Raw genomic sequence first — 10,506 nt, forward strand, 5'->3', positions numbered from 1 at the left:
TGGTTGACTTGAAGACATGGGGATTGATTGTTCTATAGATTCTTCATGTTGGTGGGTGTTTTACGGTAGAATTCCTATGATTTGAACTAATTTGATTTTTGATTACTAATAGTTGGTTATCAAACTAGATATAAGGAAAAAATTCCTGATGCAAATTCCATTGTGTGACTTCGTAAACTTGAATCTATTAACAAAAATCTACCACTATCTTTTTGGAGAGGCACTTGAAGTTTAGCGGGGTTTTTTTTTTGCCATGTCCTAGGAAAGATTTGAGTTAGAAACATTTTATATGTAAGTGGAAATAAGATCAACATTGAGTTTCATACTAAAAAATCAATACAAATGGACGTGAAACTAGAATTTTAGGGATCTAGTTCAAGGCTCTAATTAAATTCTTAAGTGTGGGAAGAGGTGCCATAGGATTTAACATTGAATCTACTCACACATCTACCCCTGCAAAGCCTTGTTCATTTTCATAATGTTTAAAAGATATGGAACGACCTACTTTCTAGCTCTTACTTTATGAGCTAGTGGAATGATGCATGCTGGCATCAACCAGGTGTACTTATGTGCACACCCAAACCAGAAATCCCTCGTCTAATGTATTCCTTTGCCACCAATATTTATATCCTCGCCCAATGCATGCAGATATGTGAAGCCCAACTATCACTTGACTAATCACCTTCTAGACTCTTCACTTGATTGTAGAATAACAATTGCATAAATAGATGTGTACATGCTATGGATAGGTGTATTGGTTAAAGGTTAATATGAGATTTCCCTGCTTCAAGACTAGATGTAGGAAAGTTTTGTCGAACCAAGTTAAATTGTGTTTTATGTATTTTGTCCCCATTTTGTATCCTTGTCTTAGATACTTTTATTTGTTTTATCTTTTTGATTAAAACTTACAATTGGTATTAGAGCTTGCAGGTTGAAACCAAGGAGAAGATATGGAATATAGCAAGGCTCTTACTTTGACTTCAATAAAAGTTGTAAAAAATGATTGGGTACTTGACACAGGGACATCATTTCATACTATTCTACATAGGAAGTTTTTCAAAACCTTTCGAAGCATCAATTCTGGTACATAAGGTATTTCTTGTTGATGATAAATTTCTAAATATCATTGTAAAAGGAAACATTTGTCTATAATAAAATTAGCCAATGGAAATAGATCGCTGCTATAGGATGCTAAATTGTTGGAAATGTAAGAGTGTAACTAAGAGTTGAGGGGTGAATTAGTTACCAAAAAAAAATTCTCAATCCCTAAATGTCAATTCAAACTTTCCACCAATCATGCAATACTATCCGACTCGATTAACACTAAAATATTACTGTCACTCGATTAGTAAAGCAATTTTATGATTATTAATCTATTATAACCTTTAGTAACTTAGTGGCAGAAACATAAAGCATAAAGAAAATAACATGAGCACAAATTACACCAAGATTTAACGTGGAAACCTAATTTAGGAAAACCACCATGCAACTAGTTACAATGTTTTTCACTCTTTTGAAGTGAGCCCTATTAGGAGCCAACCCTGTTAAAGGTTACAAAGCATATTGTTAATTATGACCCTATTAGAGGATTTAGATCACCCTATTAGGAGTGGCCTGGTTAGAGGTCTTTAAACACTTCAATCTTGGAATGTCACCTTGTTAGAGGATTTACAATATGACTATTAAGTCAACTCTATTAAGAGATTTCTTTACTGATACAATGGTTAGAAAGAAACATCAATTTTGACCTGATTAATGAAGCAACTATCTTTGTAGATTCAGATCTTAGTTTTGGCTTAACTTCTGGATCCTTCCTGAAGTATGGCCAAGCATGGTTGTTTTCGTCTCCTCGTTGCTGAAGCAAAAAGATAAATGGCCCCACCATAAAGAAAAGAGGCCTTTGCGAGAGATTAATGTTAAAAGATCTATAGCAAGCAAAACTTTGAAATAAAATTTTTTTTTAAGTACTATTTTCTTGGGTACAATGACTGACAGTGACTATTGTCAGCTAGCCACCACCAATAGCCACTGCCCACATATTGAGCTATTTTCAATTTTTACTTGACTTTGATTATTTACACAATGCATGTTGTCATTGATTACTTCTCCATCATTAAATGAAACATTAAATTTGGAGTGCAACCTAACATAGCTATTAAATGTAATTATTGTTGTTGTTTATATTTTTCTAATTTTATGAACTAGAAAAATAAGAATAAATCCCAGTAAAATTGTGAAGGGCCAAAAAGAAAGAAAGAATAAATCAATATGAATTAATTTAAAAATAAATCCTTGTCAAATCTTGGGGACTAATAAAATCGAACATATCTAATCTAGTACTTCTACTTGTGCGGCTAAAAAACAAAGACTTATCAATGGCAGACAATCCCTTGCAATGTGTAGAGTGTTTTTGCGATTTAACAAGATAATTATTACTGGAAGCATGCATGGCAACGACTACCCAGCTAGGTATTTCGACATGCAGTACCTTCCCCTTATGATGTCGTGCCCAGGTCAAATCATACTCCATTGTTTTGCATGTAGAGTAATTTAAATATATAGAGTGGCTGTGGAAAAGGAAAGTTTGGCGTATTTGTGCGTTATAACTTTTTTGTTTTTTAAATATCTATGTGACATTAGTTCTTAGTTTAAATTAACATTAAAATCAATATTGATATATGTTTGATTATTATATAGTTTTAAAATAAAATTATTCTTATTATTTTAATCTTGAAATTATTATATTTAAGTGTTTGAAAGATTATATGGAATGAATGCATACTCGATTGAAAAATTTTTAATCTTGAAATTATTATATTTAAGTGTTTGAAAGATTATTTGAAATGAATGTATATATTAGATTAAAAAAGTAGTTGTATAGTGAAATATAAAAGTTTAGATAAAACATTAGGAATATATAATTCATAAAAGAATTCATACTTTTTAAAATATAACTATTTTTTAATTACATAATGATTATTTAAAAAAATTAAATTACATTTTTAACTTTATCAAAAAATAATTTTAAATCTAGATTCTTGAGTTTTAATTTAATACGTTTTTAAAAAAAATAACAAATATATTTAATGTTCATATTTTTAAATTAGATTTTATAATTGAAGAGGAACCAAATGATCATATGAATTTCATTTTAATCCTAAATTTTAGGATGAACTAATATAAATTATCTTAGATTTTACTTTTATACAGTCTAGGTAGATTTTGAGAGGAACAAATGTATTTTTATCTTATTTTTATTTTGTATTTTACAAAATATTTGTGTTCATTTTACATTAGGTTTACACTATATTTTATTCTAAACATGATATTAATTTCTATATTGAATTTTATTTAGGATGAACAAACACACTTGTAATCATATTTTTAAGTGTATTTTTCTTAGGTAAATTTTATGTGATGTATTTTTATATTAGATTTTATTCTAAATATATTAAGAGTAAGTTTTTGGAGGAAGAATGAATGTATGATCATATGGTTACATTGCATTTAATATAGTATAGGTAAGTTTGAGGAAGAACAAACATATTTTAGGTCATATTCTACATTGGATTTATTCTAAACACATCTTACCTAAAATTTAAGAGGAACAAAGATATGTATGATCATATTTTATTTTAAATTAAAATTTAATCTAAACATGTTTTAGATAAATTCTAGGTGAAATCAAGACATTTATGATCATATTTTTACATTAAATTTTATTCTATACACATTTTATAGATAAATTTTAGAAGAATCAACACATTTATGATCATATTTTTACATTAGAACCAATAGAGTTCTCATCATATTTTTACATTGAATATAAGAATTATTCTTTGAATAAATTCAAATCTATGTTTGACATACAATCACATTTATGAAAGTACTATTTTTAATCATTTTTTATATCTTACTAATTTAATAATATTAGATATTTGAATAATAATAAAATAATATTTTAAATATAATAATTAAAAAATCATTTTAAAATTCAACAATCAATAGTTAATAAAAATATATGAAATACATTATTAGAACATAATAGAATAAGAAAATAATATTAAAGATATTTTTATAAAAGATTTATCACAATTATTAGATAAATTAAATAAATTAGATTAGATAAATTAAAGACTAATTGTGATAAATTAAAGACTAATATGTATTTCTAATCTACAAAAACTCCACAAATGAAATTAAACACTAATTTTAATAAAGTTAAAAATGTAATGTAATTTTTTTTAATAAACATTATGTAATTAAAAAATAGATATATCTTAAAAAGTATGAATTCTTTTATGAATTATATATTCCTAATGTTTTATCTAAATTTGTATATTTCACTACACAACTACTTTTTTAATCTAGAATACATTCATTTCAAATAATCTTTCAAACACTTAAATATAATAATTTCAAGATTAAAATAATAAGAATAATTTTATTTTAAAACTATTTAATGATCAAACATATATCAATACTAATTTTAATGTTAATTTAAACTATGAACTAATGTCACATAGATATTAAAAAAACAAAAGAGTTATAACGCACAAATAAGCCGAACTTTCCTTTTCCACAGTTGCTATATATTTATTACTTTGCATGCGAAACAATTGAGTATGATTTGACCTGGGCACAACATCATAAGGGGAAGGTACCACGATTTTCATGGTATGGTAGGGGTGGCATGGCATCTAGCCATGTCGAAATACTTGGCTGGGTAGCCATTGCCTTGGGTAGGTACCTGACAGCAATTATTCCAAAACAAAACAATATTGCTCAGTAGACATGACAAATACATGTATAGATGCTCCATAGACACAATTACCCTTTCAGTTCCTCTGCTACTCGAAAGTTATAAACTGATTAACAATGGCATCCAGGAAAATCTTAATGATGGCTCAAACAAAATGAACGAGCTTCAACAGATCAAAAAAATTTAAAATGTGTGTGATATGACATCCCATCTACAAAAAGTGAACGAATCTTAAGGCAAATTGTTCGATGGTAGGTATGCACCGACCTTATAGCTCACACCCCTACCTAATCTACTATTTCTCCTCCCCCGCCCCAAGCTTTTTTTGTACCTCCACTTATCATCATCAATCGTGGAAATATTACCATTTGTTTTTTATATGTTAGAATAAAATAGATGTCTTTTTACATGTTTAAAATAAAATAAGATACCTTTTTTATGGTGATAAAGAAGAAGATTTAGTAGTTGAGCCTTCTAATTTCAGAAAATATAAAAAATGAATTCTCATTTTTAGGATTGTATAACAAGTTTTTTACTATCAATATCTTAGATTATAGATCATGGTCTATCATCAAATGCAAGAGAACTTAGAAATATGATTTAGAATGCCAGAGCACGAAGAAGCATGATCACATTAATGGTAAAAAGATGGTAAAAGTAAGAATCCATTGTCATGGAATGCAGAAATCTCATATCACTTAGCAGAAAAAATATCTGATATAAAACATGAAAGGGAGAATTATTTAAAAAACACAAATTTCCAACTAACAAAATATTGATAATATTTTAATTGAATGATAATTTTATTCCAACCAACAAAATATTGATAATATTTTAATTGAATGATAATTTTATTATTATTTTATTTTATTTAATAAATATTTCTTCTTCTTTTTTCTATTCTTTTATGTTTTCTCTTTTCCTTTTTCTTGGTTGGGGGAAGCCTATAATTTCTTCATTTTTAGTTTCTTGGAAGACCAATCAAAAGGTATAATCTAAATATTGAAGATAAAAAATAAATCATATAAATTATTTGAATTAATGTTTTGGATCAGGCTTATTAGATTGTGAGAGCATGGACAAAGAATCATAAATAAATAATGCACAAAGATATGGCTAGGAGAGGAAAGAATCACAATAGGCTTTCATTGCTACACATGCTCACCCCACCCCCCCACTTCTCTCTCCCCACCCAAACTCAATTTAGTGGTATTTAATTCACAATTTTAAATCTAGTTCACTAAAATTAACTTATTCACTATTTAATCATGTATTTATCCACAATTTAATCTTGTATTTTTTACAATAGTTTATATATAAAAATAACATTAACTAAATTTATATAATGTGGTGAAGTGACAAAGGAGCTCTACTAGAATCAAAATGGTAGCGTGACCAAAAAACTACAAACCCCATTCTCTTCCTACTAGCATGGTCTTCTTGCCATGATGGAAAGATCAAAGGAGCCCCGTATTGCCAAACTAGCTCCGACTAGGTCCTTGTTGTCATTGAACCCATGTGTTGCCTCAATGAAGGAGAAAGCGAGATAAAAGAGTGTGATAAAGGAAATCTAAGTTGTTGCACAAAGAGTGCTTCATCAAGCTACTTTGGAGTCCTATTTTGATGAGGCCTGTAAGTCTATGCAAAGTCAACCAAACATTGAACAATCCTCCGCAAAGCCTCCAAATGTAAGTGATATGATACCCCTTTAAAATTAATTAAGTCTTCTAGAGGTAAGACAATCTTGTTCGAACTACCAAATGAAATTGCTAATGTGATAACAAATTACAAATCAAGTACTATTATTCTATTCTTCCTTGAGGGTGTCCCAATTAAGCAAGAACTTTTAAAATGTAGTCGTTTAAATTGGAAGTAGAAGGGTTGAATAATAGAATCATTTAGGGTCTGTTTGTCTACGAGAATAGGAATAGCTATTCTGGAATATAAAATGGGGGTACGTATTCCTATTCTCTATTTGGTTTAGTCAGAGTTTGATATGGAATTTGTGGAGTCAAAAATTTATGTTTTCTAAAATAAATAAAATAGGAATAGGAATATGCATTCCAATTTCACCTATTTTGGTGGAATTGCAAAACCTTATTTTTGGGCCAAAATTGGAATACGTATTCCTATTTTATTTCGTATTCCAATTCCTATTTGGTGCATCCAAATGCAAAATTCAAAATTTTAAGAATTTACATATGCCTATTCCACTTGTATTCTCATTGCCAAACAGGCCATTAGGGGTTTAGGCAGAGGTCTATACACCCATTTCATGCTAAAAAATTTTGCATTATGGATCTTGGATTATCTATGGGCTTACATGTCACCTCTAGGCTTGTGATATGGAATTTCAAAATCAAAGTACCTCACCTCAACCTTCCTTTTAGACCCATTCTTCACAATGTAGCTTCTAAACTAGGGAGGGTCACTTGGTACAAATCCTAAAAGTGCATCGAAGGGTTTGTGTGGAAATGGATTTAACCCAACCTATTCTGGACTCTATCAAGCTTCTAGGACATGGCTTCAAATACACTCGGGGTCCGTTTGGTTCATGGAAGATGATGGGAATTGGCTTTTTCATAATCTAGTTTTGAATCTTTTTTTTTTGTTTCTTTCAAAATTGGCAAAATGGAATTAGAATACTAAACTTCTAATTTTGTTTCAAAACTTGGTTATCAGACTTCCCACTAGCAACTAGGAATTAAAGATCAAAATTTGGTTATACTTTTTGAGGAGTGTAAAAAAATTAGATTGGACTATTTTTTGGAGCCTGCCTTCAACTCCAAGCTCATGCATAACAATGTATCTTTCCACTCATCTTTCGTGTGAAACAAATGATACAAGTAAAATCTCAAAAATATTAATGAATATTTGTAAAACCTTGATTTGGCTAAATCAAAATTTGTAGAAATCTTGATTTCTACAATTCCATGAACCAAACGGACCCATGTTTTATGCATCTTAACAAACTCAATGCTTGTTTTTTAATTGCCATAAGGGAGGATCATAAACTACTCCTCCTATGGACCCTATCCTCTCCAACCCACCATGTAATGAAAACCCTAAGAATATTCTCTCATCACCCTCTCAATAGCCTCTTTCTATGACTAGTTATATGTGTGTGAGTGTGAAATTATATTTATAATTTTTTGCTCTCTACTTAAATTAATTTATTGCTTTTAAAATTATATCAAATTTGAATGCAAAATATTTGATTAAAAAATTACAAAGTATTAATATAAATATTAATATATTATAAAATCAAGAGCAATAATTTTAACAATCTTCAATAGTTAAAAAGTATACAATAATTTTTATTTTTTTATCATAAATAATAATCAAGAAAATCAAATAATTTATTTTTTTAGTGATTAATTAATAAAAGTTAATAATAGAATATGCACAAAAGAACATAGGTGTATATAGTAAGTACAACCATTATATAGTACTCTTATATAAACTAATGTTTGTATTCTAAACAAAGGAGGCCAAAGATCTTAAGCACTTTGTAACTTCTTATTTAAATTCCTTTCTTCTACTTGTGCTTTTGTATTGATGATTTGTTTTTGTGTAAAATAGATTATATCAAAATAGGTTGAAAAGAAATGATAAATAATTAGTTTTCGCTGACTATGTGATTTATTTTCCATTTTTGATATTCAAACAATTAAAATTTGATATTTTTAAAATAAAATGATTAAAGTAATTTTGTCAAAATTAATAGATATTTTTAAAAATATTTATAATAAATATTTTTAATGTTATTCATATTAATATAATTGTTTAAAAGATTTCTTAGAAAAGCATATGTAAAGATTAATCACATTTAAAATCAATGTTTAAAAAAATTTATTATAAAATAAAAATTATATATTAATAAGTAGAAATAATAATATAAAAGATACTTAATCTACTTACAAAGTCTTTATTATAAGCATCAAAATTGTATTTAATTTTGAATCAAAATTTAAAACTAAAATAAATATCATTTAATATTTCTTTGACAACAATTTAATTATTTTACATCAATTACTAATTTATTTTAAAGTTAGGCCCAAGATAAAATATTCATATTTCTAGAATTATCAAAGGCATTTCTCGAAATTACTTAAAAAGTCTAACTAAACACACACACACACACACACACACAAATATATACATATATAAAGAATAAAGAAAAAAAAATCTAAAGAATGAAAAGAAATGTGAGAAACTATTGACTTTAGGGTACCAAAGTTTCCAATCATCTTAGATAAGGTGTTATCTATGGAATGAAAAATGTACATTAAATATAGTTTGAACGTTCTAGTATATCAAAGTTTCCAATGGTATTGGGGTAAGGTGTTATCTATGAAATAACAAATGTACGCTAAATATAGTTTGAACAATCTAGTGTACCAAAGTTGTCGATCATCTTGGATAAGGTGTTATCTATGGAATGACAAATGTACATTAAATAGAGATTGAACAAAGTGTAAGATTCAGAAATCTAAAGAATAACCTTTAATAGTCATCCACACTTTTGTAATGCTCTAAACCCTACATTTGTAAAATTAGTCTATCTTTCTTAAAGTCACTAAAAAAAGATTTATTCCTCTAGTTGAGTGGTAAAAATATAAGGATAGGAAAGTTGTATTTAATGCCTTTGGTAGGTTTTCATCTTTAAAAACAAATTGAATTTTGTCTACCAAAATTAATATAGATCAAATTAAAGGAAAAAAATGTATAATGATAAAATGATAATAAAAGGATATAAACACCATTATAAATTCTATGATATGATTGATATAATTGAAATATTGAATTGGTATTGCCTTTTATAGGAACTATTATAATTTCTTATTCCATTGATAAGTGTGAAATTATATTTACAATTTTATGTTCTCTGATTAAATTAATTTGTTATTTTAAAAAATATATCAAATTTAAATATAAAATATTTGATTAAAAAATTTAATTTTTTTTAATGTAAATATTAATATATATTATTAAATCAAGAGCAATATTTATAACAATCTTAAATAGTTAAAAAAATCAATAAACACTTTTTTAAATCTTAAATAATAATCAAGAAAGTCAAGTAATTTAAAAAAACTTTTCATTAATTAATAAAAGTCAATAATAGAAGATGCACAAAAGACAATAGGTGTATATAGTAAGCACAACCATTATATAAATAGGTTTCTTTTTTATAAATAAGAGATGGGTATGTGCAGGATCATGGTGTGCCAAAAAGTGGCGATCTAAAAAATATGTAGTTATGAAATGCCTCAAAGAATTTCAAAATCTATTCCCACTTTTTTCCCACCCATCCTGATACTAAATGAAAACAATTAATACCTTTATAATTCTTACTATATCTTTCAATACCAACCTTATATGGTCATCTTTAAAACATCCCGAAAATGTGTTTTTGGCATGTTCTTATGTGTTTTTTACTTCAAGCATGTAGCTGACGACTTTTTTTTAACCAAAATTTGATGTAATGAAAAGGGTTTCTTAAGAATGTTCTTAGCTTTTCATAAATGTAATTTTTGTCAAATTACGAGTTCAGTAAGTAATTATTACGTATTTTCTAATGGAGTTAGCTACAAAGTGTTGATTGACATACTGGTTGAAAAATAGCTATAACTTTCAAACCGTATAAGATTTGTGAAATCCAAAAGATGCATCACATTCTATGATTTGCTAGTATAAGAAAAAAAAAAAAAAAAACTTAATTTTGATTTTTTTTTAACTAG

Source organism: Cupressus sempervirens, chromosome 1, assembly GCF_028749045.1.
Source record: "Cupressus sempervirens isolate cs-2001-9-10 chromosome 1, ASM2874904v1, whole genome shotgun sequence".
NCBI classification, from domain to species: Eukaryota; Viridiplantae; Streptophyta; class Pinopsida; order Cupressales; family Cupressaceae; genus Cupressus; species Cupressus sempervirens.